General features: G+C 49.9%; 34 non-coding genes and 1 pseudogene across 34 annotated transcripts; all 35 read right to left on the bottom strand.

Annotated features, from left to right (window-relative positions):
• Positions 1–213: 213 nt before the first annotated feature.
• Positions 214–287, bottom strand: TRNAN-AUU (transfer RNA asparagine (anticodon AUU)). The gene has a single exon. It is a non-coding gene; the product is annotated as a tRNA-Asn (tRNA).
• Positions 288–657: 370 nt separating this feature from the next.
• LOC135021992 (U1 spliceosomal RNA) lies at positions 658–820 on the bottom strand. Its single transcript, XR_010219177.1, has one exon. It is a non-coding gene; the product is annotated as a U1 spliceosomal RNA (small nuclear RNA).
• A 152-nt stretch (positions 821–972) lies between these two features.
• LOC135022004 (U1 spliceosomal RNA) lies at positions 973–1,136 on the bottom strand. Its single transcript, XR_010219189.1, has one exon. It is a non-coding gene; the product is annotated as a U1 spliceosomal RNA (small nuclear RNA).
• Positions 1,137–1,807: 671 nt separating this feature from the next.
• LOC135021983 (U1 spliceosomal RNA) lies at positions 1,808–1,970 on the bottom strand. The gene has a single exon (XR_010219170.1). It is a non-coding gene; the product is annotated as a U1 spliceosomal RNA (small nuclear RNA).
• Positions 1,971–2,122: 152 nt separating this feature from the next.
• Positions 2,123–2,286, bottom strand: LOC135021964 (U1 spliceosomal RNA). The gene has a single exon (XR_010219152.1). It is a non-coding gene; the product is annotated as a U1 spliceosomal RNA (small nuclear RNA).
• Positions 2,287–2,957: 671 nt separating this feature from the next.
• On the bottom strand, positions 2,958–3,120 carry LOC135021975 (U1 spliceosomal RNA). The gene has a single exon (XR_010219163.1). It is a non-coding gene; the product is annotated as a U1 spliceosomal RNA (small nuclear RNA).
• Positions 3,121–3,272: 152 nt separating this feature from the next.
• On the bottom strand, positions 3,273–3,436 carry LOC135022003 (U1 spliceosomal RNA). The gene has a single exon (XR_010219188.1). It is a non-coding gene; the product is annotated as a U1 spliceosomal RNA (small nuclear RNA).
• A 671-nt stretch (positions 3,437–4,107) lies between these two features.
• On the bottom strand, positions 4,108–4,270 carry LOC135021987 (U1 spliceosomal RNA). Its single transcript, XR_010219174.1, has one exon. It is a non-coding gene; the product is annotated as a U1 spliceosomal RNA (small nuclear RNA).
• Positions 4,271–4,422: 152 nt separating this feature from the next.
• Positions 4,423–4,586, bottom strand: LOC135022008 (U1 spliceosomal RNA). Its single transcript, XR_010219193.1, has one exon. It is a non-coding gene; the product is annotated as a U1 spliceosomal RNA (small nuclear RNA).
• A 671-nt stretch (positions 4,587–5,257) lies between these two features.
• LOC135021995 (U1 spliceosomal RNA) lies at positions 5,258–5,420 on the bottom strand. The gene has a single exon (XR_010219180.1). It is a non-coding gene; the product is annotated as a U1 spliceosomal RNA (small nuclear RNA).
• Positions 5,421–5,572: 152 nt separating this feature from the next.
• Positions 5,573–5,736, bottom strand: LOC135021997 (U1 spliceosomal RNA). The gene has a single exon (XR_010219182.1). It is a non-coding gene; the product is annotated as a U1 spliceosomal RNA (small nuclear RNA).
• Positions 5,737–6,409: 673 nt separating this feature from the next.
• Positions 6,410–6,572, bottom strand: LOC135021979 (U1 spliceosomal RNA). The gene has a single exon (XR_010219166.1). It is a non-coding gene; the product is annotated as a U1 spliceosomal RNA (small nuclear RNA).
• A 152-nt stretch (positions 6,573–6,724) lies between these two features.
• LOC135022002 (U1 spliceosomal RNA) lies at positions 6,725–6,888 on the bottom strand. The gene has a single exon (XR_010219187.1). It is a non-coding gene; the product is annotated as a U1 spliceosomal RNA (small nuclear RNA).
• A 673-nt stretch (positions 6,889–7,561) lies between these two features.
• On the bottom strand, positions 7,562–7,724 carry LOC135021978 (U1 spliceosomal RNA). The gene has a single exon (XR_010219165.1). It is a non-coding gene; the product is annotated as a U1 spliceosomal RNA (small nuclear RNA).
• A 152-nt stretch (positions 7,725–7,876) lies between these two features.
• Positions 7,877–8,040, bottom strand: LOC135022001 (U1 spliceosomal RNA). Its single transcript, XR_010219186.1, has one exon. It is a non-coding gene; the product is annotated as a U1 spliceosomal RNA (small nuclear RNA).
• Positions 8,041–8,711: 671 nt separating this feature from the next.
• Positions 8,712–8,874, bottom strand: LOC135021982 (U1 spliceosomal RNA). Its single transcript, XR_010219169.1, has one exon. It is a non-coding gene; the product is annotated as a U1 spliceosomal RNA (small nuclear RNA).
• A 152-nt stretch (positions 8,875–9,026) lies between these two features.
• Positions 9,027–9,190, bottom strand: LOC135021963 (U1 spliceosomal RNA). The gene has a single exon (XR_010219151.1). It is a non-coding gene; the product is annotated as a U1 spliceosomal RNA (small nuclear RNA).
• Positions 9,191–9,861: 671 nt separating this feature from the next.
• On the bottom strand, positions 9,862–10,024 carry LOC135021971 (U1 spliceosomal RNA). Its single transcript, XR_010219159.1, has one exon. It is a non-coding gene; the product is annotated as a U1 spliceosomal RNA (small nuclear RNA).
• Positions 10,025–10,176: 152 nt separating this feature from the next.
• On the bottom strand, positions 10,177–10,340 carry LOC135022000 (U1 spliceosomal RNA). The gene has a single exon (XR_010219185.1). It is a non-coding gene; the product is annotated as a U1 spliceosomal RNA (small nuclear RNA).
• Positions 10,341–11,011: 671 nt separating this feature from the next.
• On the bottom strand, positions 11,012–11,174 carry LOC135021986 (U1 spliceosomal RNA). The gene has a single exon (XR_010219173.1). It is a non-coding gene; the product is annotated as a U1 spliceosomal RNA (small nuclear RNA).
• Positions 11,175–11,326: 152 nt separating this feature from the next.
• Positions 11,327–11,490, bottom strand: LOC135022007 (U1 spliceosomal RNA). The gene has a single exon (XR_010219192.1). It is a non-coding gene; the product is annotated as a U1 spliceosomal RNA (small nuclear RNA).
• A 671-nt stretch (positions 11,491–12,161) lies between these two features.
• On the bottom strand, positions 12,162–12,324 carry LOC135021994 (U1 spliceosomal RNA). The gene has a single exon (XR_010219179.1). It is a non-coding gene; the product is annotated as a U1 spliceosomal RNA (small nuclear RNA).
• Positions 12,325–12,476: 152 nt separating this feature from the next.
• On the bottom strand, positions 12,477–12,640 carry LOC135021966 (U1 spliceosomal RNA). The gene has a single exon (XR_010219154.1). It is a non-coding gene; the product is annotated as a U1 spliceosomal RNA (small nuclear RNA).
• Positions 12,641–13,313: 673 nt separating this feature from the next.
• LOC135021993 (U1 spliceosomal RNA) lies at positions 13,314–13,476 on the bottom strand. The gene has a single exon (XR_010219178.1). It is a non-coding gene; the product is annotated as a U1 spliceosomal RNA (small nuclear RNA).
• A 152-nt stretch (positions 13,477–13,628) lies between these two features.
• LOC135021960 (U1 spliceosomal RNA) lies at positions 13,629–13,792 on the bottom strand. Its single transcript, XR_010219148.1, has one exon. It is a non-coding gene; the product is annotated as a U1 spliceosomal RNA (small nuclear RNA).
• A 692-nt stretch (positions 13,793–14,484) lies between these two features.
• Positions 14,485–14,626, bottom strand: LOC135021990 (U1 spliceosomal RNA; annotated as a pseudogene).
• A 152-nt stretch (positions 14,627–14,778) lies between these two features.
• LOC135021967 (U1 spliceosomal RNA) lies at positions 14,779–14,942 on the bottom strand. Its single transcript, XR_010219155.1, has one exon. It is a non-coding gene; the product is annotated as a U1 spliceosomal RNA (small nuclear RNA).
• A 671-nt stretch (positions 14,943–15,613) lies between these two features.
• LOC135021973 (U1 spliceosomal RNA) lies at positions 15,614–15,776 on the bottom strand. Its single transcript, XR_010219161.1, has one exon. It is a non-coding gene; the product is annotated as a U1 spliceosomal RNA (small nuclear RNA).
• Positions 15,777–15,928: 152 nt separating this feature from the next.
• LOC135021959 (U1 spliceosomal RNA) lies at positions 15,929–16,092 on the bottom strand. The gene has a single exon (XR_010219147.1). It is a non-coding gene; the product is annotated as a U1 spliceosomal RNA (small nuclear RNA).
• Positions 16,093–16,763: 671 nt separating this feature from the next.
• LOC135021970 (U1 spliceosomal RNA) lies at positions 16,764–16,926 on the bottom strand. The gene has a single exon (XR_010219158.1). It is a non-coding gene; the product is annotated as a U1 spliceosomal RNA (small nuclear RNA).
• A 152-nt stretch (positions 16,927–17,078) lies between these two features.
• Positions 17,079–17,242, bottom strand: LOC135021962 (U1 spliceosomal RNA). Its single transcript, XR_010219150.1, has one exon. It is a non-coding gene; the product is annotated as a U1 spliceosomal RNA (small nuclear RNA).
• A 671-nt stretch (positions 17,243–17,913) lies between these two features.
• Positions 17,914–18,076, bottom strand: LOC135021989 (U1 spliceosomal RNA). Its single transcript, XR_010219176.1, has one exon. It is a non-coding gene; the product is annotated as a U1 spliceosomal RNA (small nuclear RNA).
• Positions 18,077–18,228: 152 nt separating this feature from the next.
• On the bottom strand, positions 18,229–18,392 carry LOC135021961 (U1 spliceosomal RNA). The gene has a single exon (XR_010219149.1). It is a non-coding gene; the product is annotated as a U1 spliceosomal RNA (small nuclear RNA).
• Positions 18,393–19,038: 646 nt separating this feature from the next.
• LOC135021985 (U1 spliceosomal RNA) lies at positions 19,039–19,201 on the bottom strand. Its single transcript, XR_010219172.1, has one exon. It is a non-coding gene; the product is annotated as a U1 spliceosomal RNA (small nuclear RNA).
• Positions 19,202–19,353: 152 nt separating this feature from the next.
• On the bottom strand, positions 19,354–19,517 carry LOC135022010 (U1 spliceosomal RNA). The gene has a single exon (XR_010219195.1). It is a non-coding gene; the product is annotated as a U1 spliceosomal RNA (small nuclear RNA).
• Between the last annotated feature and the right edge of the window lie 362 nt (positions 19,518–19,879).

Raw genomic sequence — 19,879 nt, 5'->3', positions numbered from 1 at the left:
GTTAAATCACTCAATTGGATTTTTCAGCCAGCATATTTTTTTTCTCTGCAACCTACTGCTAAATTGTGCTTCCTAGCTGTTTTTATAAAATCACTGAATCAAATCTAACTCTGATTACATCAGGGAAGGCCAGGTACCCACACCATAACCGGGGGTTTGAAATTTTGACTTGTCTACTTAAATATCACCAAAATCTGATCACAAGGTCAATTACATCCCTGGGTGGGATTGAACCACCAACCTTTTGGTTAATAGCCAAACACACTAACCGATTGCGCCACAGAGACACTTTGCAAAAAGTTCATACTGACAAAGGCTAATAAGCATTCATCTAGAACGTTTCCTAGAAAAACTTTAAAAAGTCAATAATCTGGAGAGTTTTTGTAAGATGTTTCTTCCATCAATCAACGAAGAACATTCAAGCTGATTTCTTGCAGCAGCTGGGCACTGTAACAGCTCCAGAGCTGCTCTGTAAGGCAACTAAAAGGGTGTGGGCCCTGCAGCACTACCTGTAGTTCGCATTGTGCGTTGGAAGGCACAAAGTAAGCAGACGGGAGAAGTCAGGATAGTGCGCAAGGGCATAGAAAGGAGCGGCTCAAGAAAAGAGAAGTGGAAACAGACAGCAAACTAGGCTGGAGAGAGACCTGAGACAAAGAGATCTGAATTATACGAGAGCCGACCAGGGGAAACACAAATTATGCAGTCGAGTTTCCCACATTTGGGGAAATCGCTGGAGCAGCACACACAGAGTGCAATGGGTGAGTCTTGCCCTGGGAGAAGCACCTTCATGATCATAGTATCTCACCTGGCAGGTAAGTAGGAGTTGGGCAAGAGCTGAGGAGGGTCGCTGCTCGGGCACCCCCCTGTCAAGTGAAGGAGATCCAACTGAGGCAGCACAAGAGAACTCTCGAAAGAAGAACAAGGCTAGAGGAAGATCTGAGACACAGAAATCTGGCTTTTACCAGAGCTGACCAGAGGAAAGCACAAACACAGTCCCCCACTACCACAAATAATGCAGTCGAGTTTCCCACATTTGGGGAAATCACAGGGGTCAGCATACCCAGAATGCAATGAATGAACCTCACCCTGGGAGAACAATCTTCATGACCATGGTATCTCCTATGCAAAATAAGTATGATTTGGGATAGGGCTGGGGAGGGCCGCTGCTCAGGCACATCTCTGTCAAGTAAAGGAGATTCAACTGAGGCAGCACAAGGGAACTCTCATCTGGGGACAACAACTGCAGGGAGAACACATATTTTCAGATGAACATGGGAGGGCAGAAGGCTGCCTAATACTGAAGCACCCCCAAACAACAAACCAAATGCAACAACTAGTACAAGCATTCCTGGGGGAAGGCCTGCAGCAGATGGATTTGCATATGGTGATGTCATCCAAGCAGTGGGTCAAAGTTGGCTTCAACCCTCGTCTGCATATGAAAAGAGAAAAGGGGCGTGCAGGGCATGGCGGCCTTTTGCGGCGCTTGGATGACCCCTAGTTCGCATTAAACACCTCCACCCTACTTCGGTGTGGGGCTCATGTTGGCTATGCCCCAGCCCATGAAGCATTCAAGCTGATTACTTGCAGCAGCTGGGCACTGTAATAGCTCCAGAGCTGCTCTGTAAGGCAAGTAAAAAGGTGTGGGCCCTGCAGCACTACCTGTAGTTCGCATTGTGCATTGGAAGGCACAAAGTAAGCAGATGGGAGAAGTCAAGATAATGCGCAAGGGCATAGAAGGGAGCGGCTCAAGAAAAGAGAAGTTTAAACAGACAGCAAACTAGGCTGGAGAGAGACCTGAGACAAACAGATCTGAATTATACGAGAGCTGACCAGGGGAAACACAAATTATGCAGTCAAGTTTCCCACATTTGGGGAAATCGCAGGAGCAGCACACCCAGAGTGCAATGGGTGAGCCTTGCCCTGGGAGAAGCACCTTCATGATCATAGTATCTCACTTGGCAGGTAAGTAGGAGTTGGGCTTGAGCTGGGGAGGGTTGATGCTAGGGCACCCCCCTGTCAAGTGAAGGAGATCCAACTGAGGCAGCACAAGGGAACTCTCGAAAGAAGAACAAGGCTAGAGGAAGATCTGAGACAAATAAATCTGACTTTTACCAGAGCTGACCAGAGGAAAGCACAAACACAGTCCCCCACTACCACAAATAATGCAGTCGAGTTTCCCACATTTGGGGAAATCATAGGAGTCAGCATACCCAGAATGCAATGAATGAACCTCACCCTGGGAGAACAATCTTCATGACCATGGTATCTCCTATGCAAAATAAGTATGATTTGGGATAGAGCTGGGGAGGGCCGCTGCTCAGGCACATCTCTGTCAAGTAAAGGAGATTCAACTGAGGCAGCACAAGGGAACTCTCATCTGGGGACAACAACTGCTGGGAGAACACATATTTTCAGATGAACATGGGAGGGCAGAAGGCTGCCTAATACTGAAGCACCCCCAAACAACAAACCAAATGCAACAACTAGTACAAGCATTCCTGGGGGAAGGCCTACAGCAGATGGATTTGCATATGGTGATGTCATCCAAGCAGTGGGTCAAAGTTGGCTTCAACCCTCGTCTGCATATGAAAAGAAAAAAGGGATGTGCAGGGCATGGCGTCCTTTTGTGGCGCTTGGATGACCCCTAATTCACATTAAACATCTCCACCCTCCTTCGGTGTGGGGCTCATGTTGGCTATGCCCCAGCCCCTGAAGCATTCAAGATGATTTCTTGCAGCAGCTGGGCACTGTAACAGCTCCAGAGCTGTTCTGTAAAGCATGTAAAAGGGTGTGGGCCCTGCAGCACTACCTGTAGTATGCATTGTGCGTTGGAAGGCACAAAGTAAGCAGACGGGAGAGGTCAGGATAGTGCGCAAGGGCATAGAAGGGAGCGGCTCAAGAAAAGAGAAGTGGAAACAGACAGCAAACTAGGCTGGAGAAAGACCTGAGACAAAGAGATCTGAATTATACGAGAGCCGACCAGAGGAAACACAAATTATGCAGTCAAGTTTCCCACATTTGGGGAAATCGCAGGAGCGGCACACCCAGAGTGCAATGGGTGAGCCTTGCCCTGGGAGAAGCACCTTCCTGATCATAGTATCTCACCTGGCAGGTAAATAGGAGTTGGGCTAGAGCTGGGGAGGGTCGCTGCTCGGGCACCCCCCTGTCAAGTGAAGGAGATCCAACTGAGGCAGCACAAGGGAACTCTCGAAAGAAGAACAAGGCTAGAGGAAGATCTGAGACAAAGAAATCTGACTTTTACCAGAGCTGAGCAGAGGAAAGCACAAACACAGTCCCCCACTACCACAAATAATGCAGTCGAGTTTCCCACATTTGGGGAAATCACAGGGGTCAGCATACCCAGAATGCAATGAATGAACCTCACCCTGGGAGAACAATCTTCATGACCATGGTATCTCCTATGCAAAATAAGTATGATTTGGGATAGGGCTGGGGAGGGCCGCTGCTCAGGCACATCTCTGTCAAGTAAAGGAGATTCAACTGAGGCAGCACAAGGGAACTCTCATCTGGGGACAACAACTGCAGGGAGAACACATATTTTCAGATGAACATGGGAGGGCAGAAGGCTGCCTAATACTGAAGCACCCCCAAACAACAAACCAAATGCAACAACTAGTGCAAGCATTCCTGGGGGAAGGCCTGCAGCAGATTGATTTGCATATGGTAATGCCATCCAAGCAGTGGGTCAAAGTTGGCTTCAACCCTCGTCTGCATATGAAAAGAGAAAAGGGGCGTGCAGGGCATGGCGGCCTTTTGCGGCGCTTGGGTGACCCTTAGTTCGCATTAAACACCCCCACCCTCCTTCGGTGTGGGGCTCATGTTGGCAATGCCCCAGCCCCTGAAGCATTCAAGCTGATTTCTTGCAGCAGCTGGGCACTGTAACAGCTCCAGAGCTGCTCTGTGAGGCAAGTAAAAGGGTGTGGGCCCTGCAGCACTACCTGTAGTTTGCATTGTGTGTTGGAAGGCACAAAGTAAGCAGACGGGAGAAGTCAGGATAGTGCGCAAGGGCATAGAAGGGAGCGGCTCAAGAAAAGAGAAGTGGAAACAGACAGCAAACTAGGCTGGAGAGAGACCTGAGACAAAGAGATCTGAATTATACGAGAGCCGACCAGGGGAAACACAAATTATGCAGTCAAGTTTCCCACATTTGGGGAAATCACAGGGGCAGCACACCCAGAGTGCAATGGGTGAGCCTTGCCCTGGGAGAAGCACCTACATGATCATAGTATCTCACCTGGCAGGTAAGTAGGAGTTGGGCTAGAGCTGCGAAGGGTCGCTGCTCGGGTACCCCCCTGTCAAGTGAAGGAGATCCAACTGAGGCAGCACAAGGGAACTCTCGAAAGAGGAACAAGGCTAGAGGAAGATCTGAGACAAAGAAATCTGATTTTTACCAGAGTTGACCAGAAGAAAGCACAAACACAGTCCCCCACTACCACAAATAATGCAGTTGAGTTTCCCACATTTGGGGAAATCACAGGGGTCAGCATACCCAGAATGCAATGAATGAACCTCACCCTGGGAGAACAATCTTCATGACCATGGTATCTCCTATGCAAAATAAGTATGATTTGGGATAGGGCTGGGGAGGGCCGCTGCTCAGGCACATCTCTGTCAAGTAAAGGAGATTCAACTGAGGCAGCACAAGGGAACTCTCATCTGGGGACAACAACTGCAGGGAGAACACATATTTTCAGATGAACATGGGAGGGCAGAAGGCTGCCTAATACTGAAGCACCCCCAAACAACAAACCAAATGCAACAACTAGTGCAAGCATTCCTGGGGGAAGGCCTGCAGCAGATGGTTTTGCATATGGTGATGTCATCCAAGCAGTGGGTGAAAGTTGGCTTCAACCCTCGTCTGCATATGAAAAGAAAAAAGGGATGTGCAGGGCATGGCGTCCTTTTGTGGCGCTTGGATGACCCCTAATTCGCATTAAACATCTCCACCCTCCTTCGGTGTGGGGCTCATGTTGGCTATGCCCCAGCCCCTGAAGCATTCAAGATGATTTCTTGCAGCAGCTGGGCACTGTAACAGCTCCAGAGCTGCTCTGTAAAACATGTAAAAGGGTGTGGGCCCTGCAGCACTACCTGTAGTATGCATTGTGCGTTGGAAGGCACAAAGTAAGCAGACGGGAGAGGTCAGGATAGTGCGCAAGGGCATAGAAGGGAGCGGCTCAAGAAAAGAGAAGTGGAAACAGACAGCAAACTAGGCTGGAGAAAGACCTGAGACAAAGAGATCTGAATTATATGAGAGCCGACCAGAGGAAACACAAATTATGCCGTCAAGTGTCCCACATTTGGGGAAATCGCAGGAGCAGCACACCCAGAGTGCAATGGGTGAGCCTTGCCCTGGGAGAAGCACCTTCCTGATCATAGTATCTCACCTGGCAGGTAAATAGGAGTTGGGCTAGAGCTGGGGAGGGTCGCTGCTCGTGCACCACCCTGTCAAGTGAAGGAGATCCAACTGAGGCAGCACAAGGGAACTCTCGAAAGAAGAACAAGGCTAGAGGAAGATCTGAGACAAAGAAATCTGACTTTTACCAGAGCTGACCAGAGGAAAGCACAAACACAGTCCCCCACTACCACAAATAATGCAGTTGAGTTTCCCACATTTGGGGAAATCACAGGGGTCAGCATACCCAGAATGCAATGAATGAACCTCACCCTGGGAGAACAATCTTCATGACCATGGTATCTCCTATGCAAAATAAGTATGATTTGGGATAGGGCTGGGGAGGGCCGCTGCTCAGGCACATCTCTGTCAAGTAAAGGAGATTCAACTGAGGCAGCACAAGGGAACTCTCATCTGGGGACAACAACTGCAGGGAGAACACATATTTTCAGATGAACATGGGAGGGCAGAAGGCTGCCTAATACTGAAGCACCCCCAAACAACAAACCAAATGCAACAACTAGTGCAAGCATTCCTGGGGGAAGGCCTGCAGCAGATTGATTTGCATATGGTAATGCCATCCAAGCAGTGGGTCAAAGTTGGCTTCAACCCTCGTCTGCATATCAAAAAAGAGAAAAGGGGCGTGCAGGGCATGGCGGCCTTTTGCGGCGCTTGGATGACCTCTAGTTCGCATTAAACACCTCCACCCTCCTTCGGTGTGGGGCTCATGTTGGCTATGCCCCAGCCCCTGAAGCATTCAAGCTGATTTCTTGCAGCAGCTGGGCACTGTAACAGCTCCAGAGCTGCTCTGTAAGGCAAGTAAAAGGGTGTGGGCCCTGCAGCACTACCTGTAGTTTGCATTGTGCATTGGAAGGCACAAAGTAAGCAGACGGGAGAAGTCAGGATAGTGCGCAAGGGCATAGAAGGGAGCGGCTCAAGAAAAGAGAAGTGGAAACAGACAGCAAACTATACTGGAGAGAGACCTGAGACAAAGAGATCTGAATTATACGAGAGCCGACCAGGGGAAACACAAATTATGCAGTCAAGTGTCCCACATTTGGGGAAATTGCAGGAGCAGCACACCCAGAGTGCAATGGGTGAGCCTTGCCCTGGGAGTAGCACCTTCATGATCATAGTATCTCACCTGGCAGGTAAGTAGGAGTTGGACTAGAGCTGGGGAGGGTCGCTGCTCGGGCACCCCCCTGTCAAGTGAAGGAGATCCAACTGAGGCAGCACAAGGGAACTCTTGAAAGAGGAACAAGGCTAGAGGAAGATCTGAGACAAAGAAATCTGACTTTTACCAGAGCTGACCAGAGGAAAGCACAAACACAGTCCCCCACTACCACAAATAATGCAGTCGAGTTTCCCACATTTGGGGAAATCACAGGGGTCAGCATACCCAGAATGCAATGAATGAACCTCACCCTGGGAGAACAATCTTCATGACCATGGTATCTCCTATGCAAAATAAGTATGATTTGGGATAGGGCTGGTGAGGGCCGCTGCTCAGGCACATCTCTGTCAAGTAAAGGAGATTCAACTGAGGCAGCACAAGGGAACTCTCATCTGGGGACAACAACTGCAGGGAGAACACATATTTTCAGATGAACATGGGAGGGCAGAAGGCTGCCTAATACTGAAGCACCCCCAAACAACAAACCAAATGCAACAACTAGTGCAAGCATTCCTGGGGGAAGGCCTGCAGCAGATTGATTTGCATATGGTAATGCCATCCAAGCAGTGGGTCAAAGTTGGCTTCAACCCTCGTCTGCATATCAAAAAAGAGAAAAGGGGCGTGCAGGGCATGGCGGCCTTTTGCGGCGCTTGGATGACCTCTAGTTCGCATTAAACACCTCCACCCTCCTTCGGTGTGGGGCTCATGTTGGCTATGCCCCAGCCCCTGAAGCATTCAAGCTGATTTCTTGCAGCAGCTGGGCACTGTAACAGCTCCAGAGCTGCTCTGTAAGGCAAGTAAAAGGGTGTGGGCCCCGCAGCACTACCTGTAGTTTGCATTGTGCATTGGAAGGCACAAAGTAAGCAGACGGGAGAAGTCAGGATAGTGCGCAAGGGCATAGAAGGGAGCGGCTCAAGAAAAGAGAAGTGGAAACAGACAGCAAACTATACTGGAGAGAGACCTGAGACAAAGAGATCTGAATTATACGAGAGCCGACCAGGGGAAACACAAATTATGCAGTCAAGTGTCCCACATTTGGGGAAATTGCAGGAGCAGCACACCCAGAGTGCAATGGGTGAGCCTTGCCCTGGGAGTAGCACCTTCATGATCATAGTATCTCACCTGGCAGGTAAGTAGGAGTTGGACTAGAGCTGGGGAGGGTCGCTGCTCGGGCACCCCCCTGTCAAGTGAAGGAGATCCAACTGAGGCAGCACAAGGGAACACTTGAAAGAGGAACAAGGCTAGAGGAAGATCTGAGACAAAGAAATCTGACTTTTACCAGAGCTGACCAGAGGAAAGCACAAACACAGTCCCCCACTACCACAAATAATGCAGTCGAGTTTCCCACATTTGGGGAAATCACAGGGGTCAGCATACCCAGAATGCAATGAATGAACCTCACCCTGGGAGAACAATCTTCATGACCATGGTATCTCCTATGCAAAATAAGTATGATTTGGGATAGGGCTGGTGAGAGCCGCTGCTCAGGCACATCTCTGTCAAGTAAAGGAGATTCAACTGAGGCAGCACAAGGGAACTCTCATCTGGGGACAACAACTGCAGGGAGAACACATATTTTCAGATGAACATGGGAGGGCAGAAGGCTGCCTAATACTGAAGCACCCCCAAACAACAAACCAAATGCAACAACTAGTACAAGCATTCCTGGGGGAAGGCCTGCAGCAGATGGATTTGCATATGGTGATGTCATCCAAGCAGTGGGTCAAAGTTGGCTTCAACCCTCGTCTGCATATGAAAAGAGAAAAGGGACGTGCAGGGCATGGCGGCCTTTTGCGGCGCTTGGATGACCCCTAGTTCGCATTAAACACCTCCACCCTACTTCGGTGTGGGGCTCATGTTGGCTATGCCCCAGCCCATGAAGCATTCAAGCTGATTACTTGCAGCAGCTGGGCACTGTAATAGCTCCAGAGCTGCTCTGTAAGGCAAGTAAAAGGGTGTGGGCCCTGCAGCACTACCTGTAGTTCGCATTGTGCATTGGAAGGCACAAAGTAAGCAGATGGGAGAAGTCAAGATAATGCGCAAGGGCATAGAAGGGAGCGGCTCAAGAAAAGAGAAGTTGAAACAGACAGCAAACTAGGCTGGAGAGAGACCTGAGACAAACAGATCTGAATTATACGAGAGCTGACCAGGGGAAACACAAATTATGCAGTCAAGTTTCCCACATTTGGGGAAATCGCAGGAGCAGCACACCCAGAGTGCAATGGGTGAGCCTTGCCCTGGGAGAAGCACCTTCATGATCATAGTATCTCACTTGGCAGGTAAGTAGGAGTTGGGCTTGAGCTGGGGAGGGTTGATGCTAGGGCACCCCCCTGTCAAGTGAAGGAGATCCAACTGAGGCAGCACAAGGGAACTCTCGAAAGAAGAACAAGGCTAGAGGAAGATCTGAGACAAATAAATCTGACTTTTACCAGAGCTGACTAGAGGAAAGCACAAACACAGTCCCCCACTACCACAAATAATGCAGTCGAGTTTCCCACATTTGGGGAAATCATAGGAGTCAGCATACCCAGAATGCAATGAATGAACCTCACCCTGGGAGAACAATCTTCATGACCATGGTATCTCCTATGCAAAATAAGTATGATTTGGGATAGAGCTGGGGAGGGCCGCTGCTCAGGCACATCTCTGTCAAGTAAAGGAGATTCAACTGAGGCAGCACAAGGGAACTCTCATCTGGGGACAACAACTGCTGGGAGAACACATATTTTCAGATGAACATGGGAGGGCAGAAGGCTGCCTAATACTGAAGCACCCCCAAACAACAAACCAAATGCAACAACTAGTACAAGCATTCCTGGGGGAAGGCCTACAGCAGATGGATTTGCATATGGTGATGTCATCCAAGCAGTGGGTCAAAGTTGGCTTCAACCCTCGTCTGCATATGAAAAGAAAAAAGGGATGTGCAGGGCATGGCGTCCTTTTGTGGCGCTTGGATGACCCCTAATTCACATTAAACATCTCCACCCTCCTTCGGTGTGGGGCTCATGTTGGCTATGCCCCAGCCCCTGAAGCATTCAAGATGATTTCTTGCAGCAGCTGGGCACTGTAACAGCTCCAGAGCTGTTCTGTAAAGCATGTAAAAGGGTGTGGGCCCTGCAGCACTACCTGTAGTATGCATTGTGCGTTGGAAGGCACAAAGTAAGCAGACGGGAGAGGTCAGGATAGTGCGCAAGGGCATAGAAGGGAGCGGCTCAAGAAAAGAGAAGTGGAAACAGACAGCAAACTAGGCTGGAGAAAGACCTGAGACAAAGAGATCTGAATTATACGAGAGCCGACCAGAGGAAACACAAATTATGCAGTCAAGTTTCCCACATTTGGGGAAATCGCAGGAGCGGCACACCCAGAGTGCAATGGGTGAGCCTTGCCCTGGGAGAAGCACCTTCCTGATCATAGTATCTCACCTGGCAGGTAAGTAGGAGTTGGGCTAGAGCTGGGGAGGGTCGCTGCTCGGGCACCCCCCTGTCAAGTGAAGGAGATCCAACTGAGGCAGCACAAGGGAACTCTCGAAAGAAGAACAAGGCTAGAGGAAGATCTGAGACAAAGAAATCTGACTTTTACCAGAGCTGAGCAGAGGAAAGCACAAACACAGTCCCCCACTACCACAAATAATGCAGTCGAGTTTCCCACATTTGGGGAAATCACAGGGGTCAGCATACCCAGAATGCAATGAATGAACCTCACCCTGGGAGAACAATCTTCATGACCATGGTATCTCCTATGCAAAATAAGTATGATTTGGGATAGGGCTGGGGAGGGCCGCTGCTCAGGCACATCTCTGTCAAGTAAAGGAGATTCAACTGAGGCAGCACAAGGGAACTCTCATCTGGGGACAACAACTGCAGGGAGAACACATATTTTCAGATGAACATGGGAGGGCAGAAGGCTGCCTAATACTGAAGCACCCCCAAACAACAAACCAAATGCAACAACTAGTGCAAGCATTCCTGGGGGAAGGCCTGCAGCAGATTGATTTGCATATGGTAATGCCATCCAAGCAGTGGGTCAAAGTTGGCTTCAACCCTCGTCTGCATATGAAAAGAGAAAAGGGGCGTGCAGGGCATGGCGGCCTTTTGCGGCGCTTGGGTGACCCTTAGTTCGCATTAAACACCCCCACCCTCCTTCGGTGTGGGGCTCATGTTGGCAATGTCCCAGCCCCTGAAGCATTCAAGCTGATTTCTTGCAGCAGCTGGGCACTGTAACAGCTCCAGAGCTGCTCTGTGAGGCAAGTAAAAGGGTGTGGGCCCTGCAGCACTACCTGTAGTTTGCATTGTGTGTTGGAAGGCACAAAGTAAGCAGACGGGAGAAGTCAGGATAGTGCACAAGGGCATAGAAGGGAGCGGCTCAAGAAAAGAGAAGTGGAAACAGACAGCAAACTAGGCTGGAGAGAGACCTGAGACAAAGAGATCTGAATTATACGAGAGCCGACCAGGGGAAACACAAATTATGCAGTCAAGTTTCCCACATTTGGGGAAATCACAGGGGCAGCACACCCAGAGTGCAATGGGTGAGCCTTGCCCTGGGAGAAGCACCTACATGATCATAGTATCTCACCTGGCAGGTAAGTAGGAGTTGGGCTAGAGCTGCGAAGGGTCGCTGCTCGGGTACCCCCCTGTCAAGTGAAGGAGATCCAACTGAGGCAGCACAAGGGAACTCTCGAAAGAGGAACAAGGCTAGAGGAAGATCTGAGACAAAGAAATCTGATTTTTACCAGAGTTGACCAGAAGAAAGCACAAACACAGTCCCCCACTACCACAAATAATGCAGTTGAGTTTCCCACATTTGGGGAAATCACAGGGGTCAGCATACCCAGAATGCAATGAATGAACCTCACCCTGGGAGAACAATCTTCATGACCATGGTATCTCCTATGCAAAATAAGTATGATTTGGGATAGGGCTGGGGAGGGCCGTTGCTCAGGCACATCTCTGTCAAGTAAAGGAGATTCAACTGAGGCAGCACAAGGGAACTCTCATCTGGGGACAACAACTGCAGGGAGAACACATATTTTCAGATGAACATGGGAGGGCAGAAGGCTGCCTAATACTGAAGCACCCCCAAACAACAAACCAAATGCAACAACTAGTGCAAGCATTCCTGGGGGAAGGCCTGCAGCAGATGGTTTTGCATATGGTGATGTCATCCAAGCAGTGGGTCAAAGTTGGCTTCAACCCTCGTCTGCATATGAAAAGAAAAAAGGGATGTGCAGGGCATGGCGTCCTTTTGTGGCGCTTGGATGACCCCTAATTCGCATTAAACATCTCCACCCTCCTTCGGTGTGGGGCTCATGTTGGCTATACCCCAGCCACTGAAGCATTCAAGATGATTTCTTGCAGCAGCTGGGCACTGTAACAGCTCCAGAGCTGTTCTGTAAAGCATGTAAAAGGGTGTGGGCCCTGCAGCACTACCTGTAGTATGCATTGTGCGTTGGAAGGCACAGAGTAAGCAGACGGGAGAGGTCAGGATAGTGCGCAAGGGCATAGAAGGGAGCGGCTCAAGAAAAGAGAAGTGGAAACAGACAGCAAACTAGGCTGGAGAAAGACCTGAGACAAAGAGATCTGAATTATATGAGAGCCGACCAGAGGAAACACAAATTATGCCGTCAAGTGTCCCACATTTGGGGAAATCGCAGGAGCAGCACACCCAGAGTGCAATGGGTGAGCCTTGCCCTGGGAGAAGCACCTTCCTGATCATAGTATCTCACCTGGCAGGTAAATAGGAGTTGGGCTAGAGCTGGGGAGGGTCGCTGCTCGTGCACCCCCCTGTCAAGTGAAGGAGATCCAACTGAGGCAGCACAAGGGAACTCTCGAAAGAAGAACAAGGCTAGAGGAAGATCTGAGACAAAGAAATCTGACTTTTACCAGAGCTGACCAGATGAAAGCACAAACACAGTCCCCCACTACCACAAATAATGCAGTTGAGTTTCCCACATTTGGGGAAATCACAGGGGTCAGCATACCCAGAATGCAATGAATGAACCTCACCCTGGGAGAACAATCTTCATGACCATGGTATCTCCTATGCAAAATAAGTATGATTTGGGATAGGGCTGGGGAGGGCCGCTGCTCAGGCACATCTCTGTCAAGTAAAGGAGATTCAACTGAGGCAGCACAAGGGAACTCTCATCTGGGGACAACAACTGCAGGGAGAACACATATTTTCAGATGAACATGGGAGGGCAGAAGGCTGCCTAATACTGAAGCACCCCCAAACAACAAACCAAATGCAACAACTAGTGCAAGCATTCCTGGGGGAAGGCCTGCAGCAGATTGATTTGCATATGGTAATGCCATCCAAGCAGTGGGTCAAAGTTGGCTTCAACCCTCGTCTGCATATCAAAAAAGAGAAAAGGGGCGTGCAGGGCATGGCGGCCTTTTGCGGCGCTTGGATGACCTCTAGTTCGCATTAAACACCTCCACCCTCCTTCGGTGTGGGGCTCATGTTGGCTATGCCCCAGCCCCTGAAGCATTCAAGCTGATTTCTTGCAGCAGCTGGGCACTGTAACAGCTCCAGAGCTGCTCTGTAAGGCAAGTAAAAGGGTGTGGGCCCTGCAGCACTACCTGTAGTTTGCATTGTGCATTGGAAGGCACAAAGTAAGCAGACGGGAGAAGTCAGGATAGTGCGCAAGGGCATAGAAGGGAGCGGCTCAAGAAAAGAGAAGTGGAAACAGACAGCAAACTATACTGGAGAGAGACCTGAGACAAAGAGATCTGAATTATACGAGAGCCGACCAGGGGAAACACAAATTATGCAGTCAAGTGTCCCACATTTGGGGAAATTGCAGGAGCAGCACACCCAGAGTGCAATGGGTGAGCCTTAGCCTGGGAGTAGCACCTTCATGATCATAGAATCTCACCTGGCAGGTAAGTAGGAGTTGGGCTAGAGCTGGGGAGGGTCGCTGCTCGGGCACCCCCCTGTCAAGTGAAGGAGATCCAACTGAGGCAGCACAAGGGAACTCTTGAAAGAGGAACAAGGCTAGAGGAAGATCTGAGACAAAGAAATCTGACTTTTACCAGAGCTGACCAGAGGAAAGCACAAACACAGTCCCCCACTACCACAAATAATGCAGTCGAGTTTCCCACATTTGGGGAAATCACAGGGGTCAGCATTCCCAGAATGCAATGAATGAACCTCACCCTGGGAGAACAATCTTCATGACCATGGTATCTCCTATGCAAAATAAGTATGATTTGGGATAGGGCTGGTGAGGGCCGCTGCTCAGGCACATCTCTGTCAAGTAAAGGAGATTCAACTGAGGCAGCACAAGGGAACTCTCATCTGGGGACAACAACTGCAGGGAGAACACATATTTTCAGATGAACATGGGAGGGCAGAAGGCTGCCTAATACTGAAGCACCCCCAAACAACAAACCAAATGCAACAACTAGTACAAGCATTCCTGGGGGAAGGCCTGCAGCAGATGGATTTGCATATGGTGATGTCATCCAAGCAGTGGGTCAAAGTTGGCTTCAACCCTCATCTGCATATGAAAAGAGAAAAGGGGCGTGCAGGGCATGGCGGCCTTTTGCGGCGCTTGGATGACCCCTAGTTCGCATTAAACACCTCCACCCTCATTCGGTGTGGGGCTCATGTTGGCTATGCCCCAGCCCCTGAAGCATTCAAGCTGATTTCTTGCAGCAGCTGGGCACTGTAACAGCTCCAGAGTTGCTCTGTAAGTCAAGTAAAAGGGTGTGGGCCCTGCAGCACTACCTGTAGTTCGCATTGTGCGTTGGAAGGCACAAAGTAAGCAGACGGGAGAAGTCAGGATAGTGCGCAAGGGCATAGAAGGGAGCGGCTCAAGAAAAGAGAAGTGGAAACAGACAGCAAACTAGGCTGGAGAGAGACCTGAGACAAAGAGATCTGAATTATATGAGAGCCGACCAGGGGAAACACAAATTATGCAGTCAAGTTTCCCACATTTGGGGAAATCAAAGGGGCAGCACACCCAGAGTGCAATGGGTGAGCCTTGCCCTGGGAGAAGCACCTACATGATCATAGTATCTCACCTGGCAGGTAAGTAGGAGTTGGGCTAGAGCTGGGGAGGGTCGCTGCTCGGGCACCCCCCTGTCAAGTGAAGGAGATCCAACTGAGGCAGCACAAGGGAACTCTCGAAAGAAGAACAAGGCTAGAGGAAGATCTGAGACAAAGAAATCTGACTTTTACCAGAGCTGACCAGAGGAAAGCACAAACACAGTCCCCCACTACCACAAATAATGCAGTCGAGTTTCCCACATTTGGGGAAATCACAGGGGTCATCATACCCAGAATGCAATGAATGAACCTCACCCTGGGAGAACAATCTTCATGACCATGATATCTCCTATGCAAAATAAGTATGATTTGGGATAGGGCTGGGGAGGGCCGCTGCTCAGGCACATCTCTGTCAAGTAAAGGCGATTCAACTGAGGCAGCACAAGGGAACTCTCATCTGGGGACAACAACTGCAGGGAGAACACATATTTTCAGATGAACATGGGAGGGCAGAAGGCTGCCTAATACTGAAGCACCCCCAAACAACAAACCAAATGCAACAACTAGTGCAAGCATTCCTGGGGGAAGGCCTGCAGCAGATGGATTTGCATATGGTGATGTCATCCAAGCAGTGGGTCAAAGTTGGCTTCAACCCTCGTCTGCATATGAAAAGAAAAAAGGGATGTGCAGGGCATGGCGGCCTTTTGCGGCGCTTGCATGACCCCTAATTCGCATTAAACACCTCCACCCTCCTTCGGTGTGGGGCTCATGTTGGCTATGCCCCAGCACCTGAAGCATTCAAGCTGATTTCTTGCAGCAGCTGGGCACTGTAACAGCTCCAGAGCTGCTCTGTAAGGCAACTAAAAGGGTGTGGGCCCTGCAGCACTACCTGTAGTTCGCATTGTGCGTTGGAAGGCACAAAGTAAGCAGACGGGAGTAGTCAGGATAGTGCGCAAGGGCATAGAAGGGAGCGGTTCAAGAAAAGAGAAGTGGAAACAGACAGCAAACTAGGCTGGAGAGAGACCTGAGACAAAGAGATCTGAATTATACGAGAGCCGACCAGAGGAAACACAAATTATGCAGTCAAGTGTCCCACATTTGGGGAAATCGCAGGAGCAGCACACCCAGAGTGCAATGGGTGAGCCTTGCCCTGGGAGAAGCACCTTCCTGATCATAGTATCTCACCTGGCAGGTAAGTAGGAGTTGGGCTAGAGCTGGGGAGGGTCGCTGCTCGGGCACCCCCCTGTCAAGTGAAGGAGATCCAACTGAGGCAGCACAAGGGAACTCTCGAAAGAAGAACAAGGCTAGAGGAAGATCTGAGACAAAGAAATCTGACTTTTACCAGAGCTGACCAGAGGAAAGCACAAACACAGTCCCCCTCTACCACAAATAATGCAGTCGAGTTTTCCACATTTGGGGAAATCACAGGGGTCAGCATACCCAGAATGCAATGAATGAACCTCACCCTGGGAGAACAATCTTCATGACCATGATATCTCCTATGCAAAATAAGTATGATTTCGGATAGGGCTGGGGAGGGCCGCTGCTCAGGCACATCTCTGTCAAGTAAAGGCGATTCAACTGAGGCAGCACAAGGGAACTCTCATCTGGGGACAACAACTGCAGGGAGAACACATATTTTCAGATGAACATGGGAGGGCAGAAGGCTGCCTAATACTGAAGCACCCCCAAACAACAAACCAAATGCAACAACTAGTACAAGCATTCCTGGGGGAAGGCCTGCAGCAGATGGATTTGCATATGGTGATGTCATCCAAGCAGTGGGTCAAAGTTGGCTTCAACCCTCGTCTGCATATGAAAAGAAAAAAGGGATGTGCTGGGCATGGCGTCCTTTTGTGGCGCTTGGATGACCCTTAATTCGCATTAAACATCTCCACCCTCCTTCGGTGTGGGGCTCATGTTGGCTATGCCCCAGCCCGTGAAGCATTCAAGATGATTTCTTGCAGCAGCTGGGCACTGTAACAGCTCCAGAGCTGTTCTGTAAAGCATGTAAAAGGGTGTGGGCCCTGCAGCACTACCTGTAGTATGCATTGTGCGTTGGAAGGCACAAAGTAAGCAGACGGGAGAGGTCAGGATAGTGCGCAAGGGCATAGAAGGGAGCGGCTCAAGAAAAGAGAAGTGGAAACAGACAGCAAACTAGGCTGGAGAAAGACCTGAGACAAAGAGATCTGAATTATACGAGAGCCGACCAGAGGAAACACAAATTATGCAGTCAAGTTTCCCACATTTGGGGAAATCGCAGGAGCAGCACACCCAGAGTGCAATGGGTGAGCCTTGCCTTGGGAGAAGCACCTTCCTGATCATAGTATCTCACCTGGCAGGTAAGTAGGAGTTGGGCTAGAGCTGGGGAGGGTCGCTGCTCGGGCACCCCCCTGTCAAGTGAAGGAGATCCAACTGAGGCAGCACAAGGGAACTCTCGAAAGAAGAACAAGGCTAGAGGAAGATCTGAGACAAAGAAATCTGACTTTTACCAGAGCTGAGCAGAGGAAAGCACAAACACAGTCCCCCACTACCACAAATAATGCAGTCAAGTTTCCCACATTTGGGGAAATCACAGGGGTCAGCATACCCAGAATGCAATGAATGAACCTCACCCTGGGAGAACAATCTTCATGACCATGGTATCTCCTATGCAAAATAAGTATGATTTGGGATAGGGCTGGGGAGGGCCGCTGCTCAGGCACATCTCTGTCAAGTAAAGGAGATTCAACTGAGGCAGCACAAGGGAACTCTCATCTGGGGACAACAACTGCAGGGAGAACACATATTTTCAGATGAACATGGGAGGGCAGAAGGCTGCCTAATACTGAAGCACCCCCAAACAACAAACCAAATGCAACAACTAGTGCAAGCATTCCTGGGGGAAGGCCTGCAGCAGATTGATTTGCATATGGTAATGCCATCCAAGCAGTGGGTCAAAGTTGGCTTCAACCCTCGTCTGCATATGAAAAGAGAAAAGGGGCGTGCAGGGCATGGCGGCCTTTTGCGGCGCTTGGGTGACCCTTAGTTCGCATTAAACACCCCCACCCTCCTTCGGTGTGGGGCTCATGTTGGCAATGCCCCAGCCCCTGAAGCATTCAAGCTGATTTCTTGCAGCAGCTGGGTACTGTAACAGCTCCAGAGCTGCTCTGTGAGGCAAGTAAAAGGGTGTGGGCCCTGCAGCACTACCTGTAGTTTGCATTGTGTGTTGGAAGGCACAAAGTAAACAGACGGGAGAAGTCAGGATAGTGCGCAAGGGCATAGAAGGGAGCGGCTCAAGAAAAGAGAAGTGGAAACAGACAGCAAACTAGGCTGGAGAGAGACCTGAGACAAAGAGATCTGAATTATACGAGAGACGACCAGGGGAAACACAAATTATGCAGTCAAGTTTCCCACATTTGGGGAAATCACAGGGGCAGCACACCCAGAGTGCAATGGGTGAGCCTTGCCCTGGGAGAAGCACCTACATGATCATAGTATCTCACCTGGCAGGTAAGTAGGAGTTGGGCTAGAGCTGGGGAGGGTCGCTGCTCGGGTACCCCCCTGTCAAGTGAAGGAGATCCAACTGAGGCAGCACAAGGGAACTCTCGAAAGAGGAACAAGGCTAGAGGAAGATCTGAGACAAAGAAATCTGATTTTTACCAGAGTTGACCAGAAGAAAGCACAAACACAGTCCCCCACTACCACAAATAATGCAGTCGAGTTTCCCACATTTGGGGAAATCACAGGGGTCAGCATACCCAGAATGCAATGAATGAACCTCACCCTGGGAGAACAATCTTCATGACCATGGTATCTCCTATGCAAAATAAGTATGATTTGGGATAGGGCTGGGGAGGGCCGCTGCTCAGGCACATCTCTGTCAAGTAAAGGAGATTCAACTGAGGCAGCACAAGGGAACTCTCATCTGGGGACAACAACTGCAGGGAGAACACATATTTTCAGATGAACATGGGAGGGCAGAAGGCTGCCTAATACTGAAGCACCCCCAAACAACAAACCAAATGCAACAACTAGTGCAAGCATTCCTGGGGGAAGGCCTGCAGCAGATGGATTTGCATATGGTGATGTCATCCAAGCAGTGGGTCAAAGTTGGCTTCAACCCTCGTCTGCATATGAAAAGAAAAAAGGGATGTGCAGGGCATGGTGTCCTTTTGTGGCGCTTGGATGACCCCTCCTTCGGTGTGGGGCTCATGTTGGCTATGCCCCAGCCCCTGAAGCATTCAAGATGATTTCTTGCAGCAGCTGGGCACTGTAACAGCTCCAGAGTTGCTCTGTAAAGCATGTAAAAGGGTGTGGGCCCTGCAGCACTACCTGTAGTATGCATTGTGCGTTGGAAGGCACAAAGTAAGCAGACGGGAGAGGTCAGGATAGTGCGCAACTGCATAGAAGGGAGCGGCTCAAGAAAAGAGAAGTGGAAACAGACAGCAAACTAGGCTGGAGAAAGACCTGAGACAAAGAGATCTGAATTATATGAGAGCCGACCAGAGGAAACACAAATTATGCAGTCAAGTGTCCCACATTTGGGGAAATCGCAGGAGCAGCACACCCAGAGTGCAATGGGTGAGCCTTGCCCTGGGAGAAGCACCTTCCTGATCATAGTATCTCACCTGGCAGGTAAATAGGAGTTGGGCTAGAGCTGGGGAGGGTCGCTGCTCGTGCACCCCCCTGTCAAGTGAAGGAGATCCAACTGAGGCAGCACAAGGGAACTCTCGAAAGAAGAACAAGGCTAGAGGAAGATCTGAGACAAAGAAATCTGACTTTTACCAGAGCTGACCAGAGGAAAGCACAAACACAGTCCCCCACTACCACAAATAATGCAGTCGAGTTTCCCACATTTGGGGAAATCACAGGGGTCAGCATACCCAGAATGCAATGAATGAACCTCACCCTGGGAAAACAATCTTCATGACCATGGTATCTCCTATGCAAAATAAGTATGATTTGAGATAGGGCTGGGGAGGGCCGCTGCTCAGGCACATCTCTGTCAAGTAAAGGAGATTCAACTGAGGCAGCACAAGGGAACTCTCATCTGGGGACAACAACTGCAGGGAGAACACATATTTTCAGATGAACATGGGAGGGCAGAAGGCTGCCTAATACTGAAGCACCCCCAAACAACAAACCAAATGCAACAACTAGTGCAAGCATTCCTGGGGGAAGGCCTGCAGCAGATTGATTTGCATATGGTAATGCCATCCAAGCAGTGGGTCAAAGTTGGCTTCAACTCTCGTCTGCATATGAAAAGAGAAAAGGGGCGTGCAGGGCATGGCGGCCTTTTGCGGCGCTTGGATGACCCCTAG

This window comes from Pseudophryne corroboree, unplaced genomic scaffold (genome assembly GCF_028390025.1).
Source record: "Pseudophryne corroboree isolate aPseCor3 unplaced genomic scaffold, aPseCor3.hap2 scaffold_377, whole genome shotgun sequence".
Taxonomy (NCBI): domain Eukaryota; kingdom Metazoa; phylum Chordata; class Amphibia; order Anura; family Myobatrachidae; genus Pseudophryne; species Pseudophryne corroboree.
Note: the sequence above shows the minus strand (reverse complement) of the source record. Positions and strands in the feature narration are given on the sequence as shown.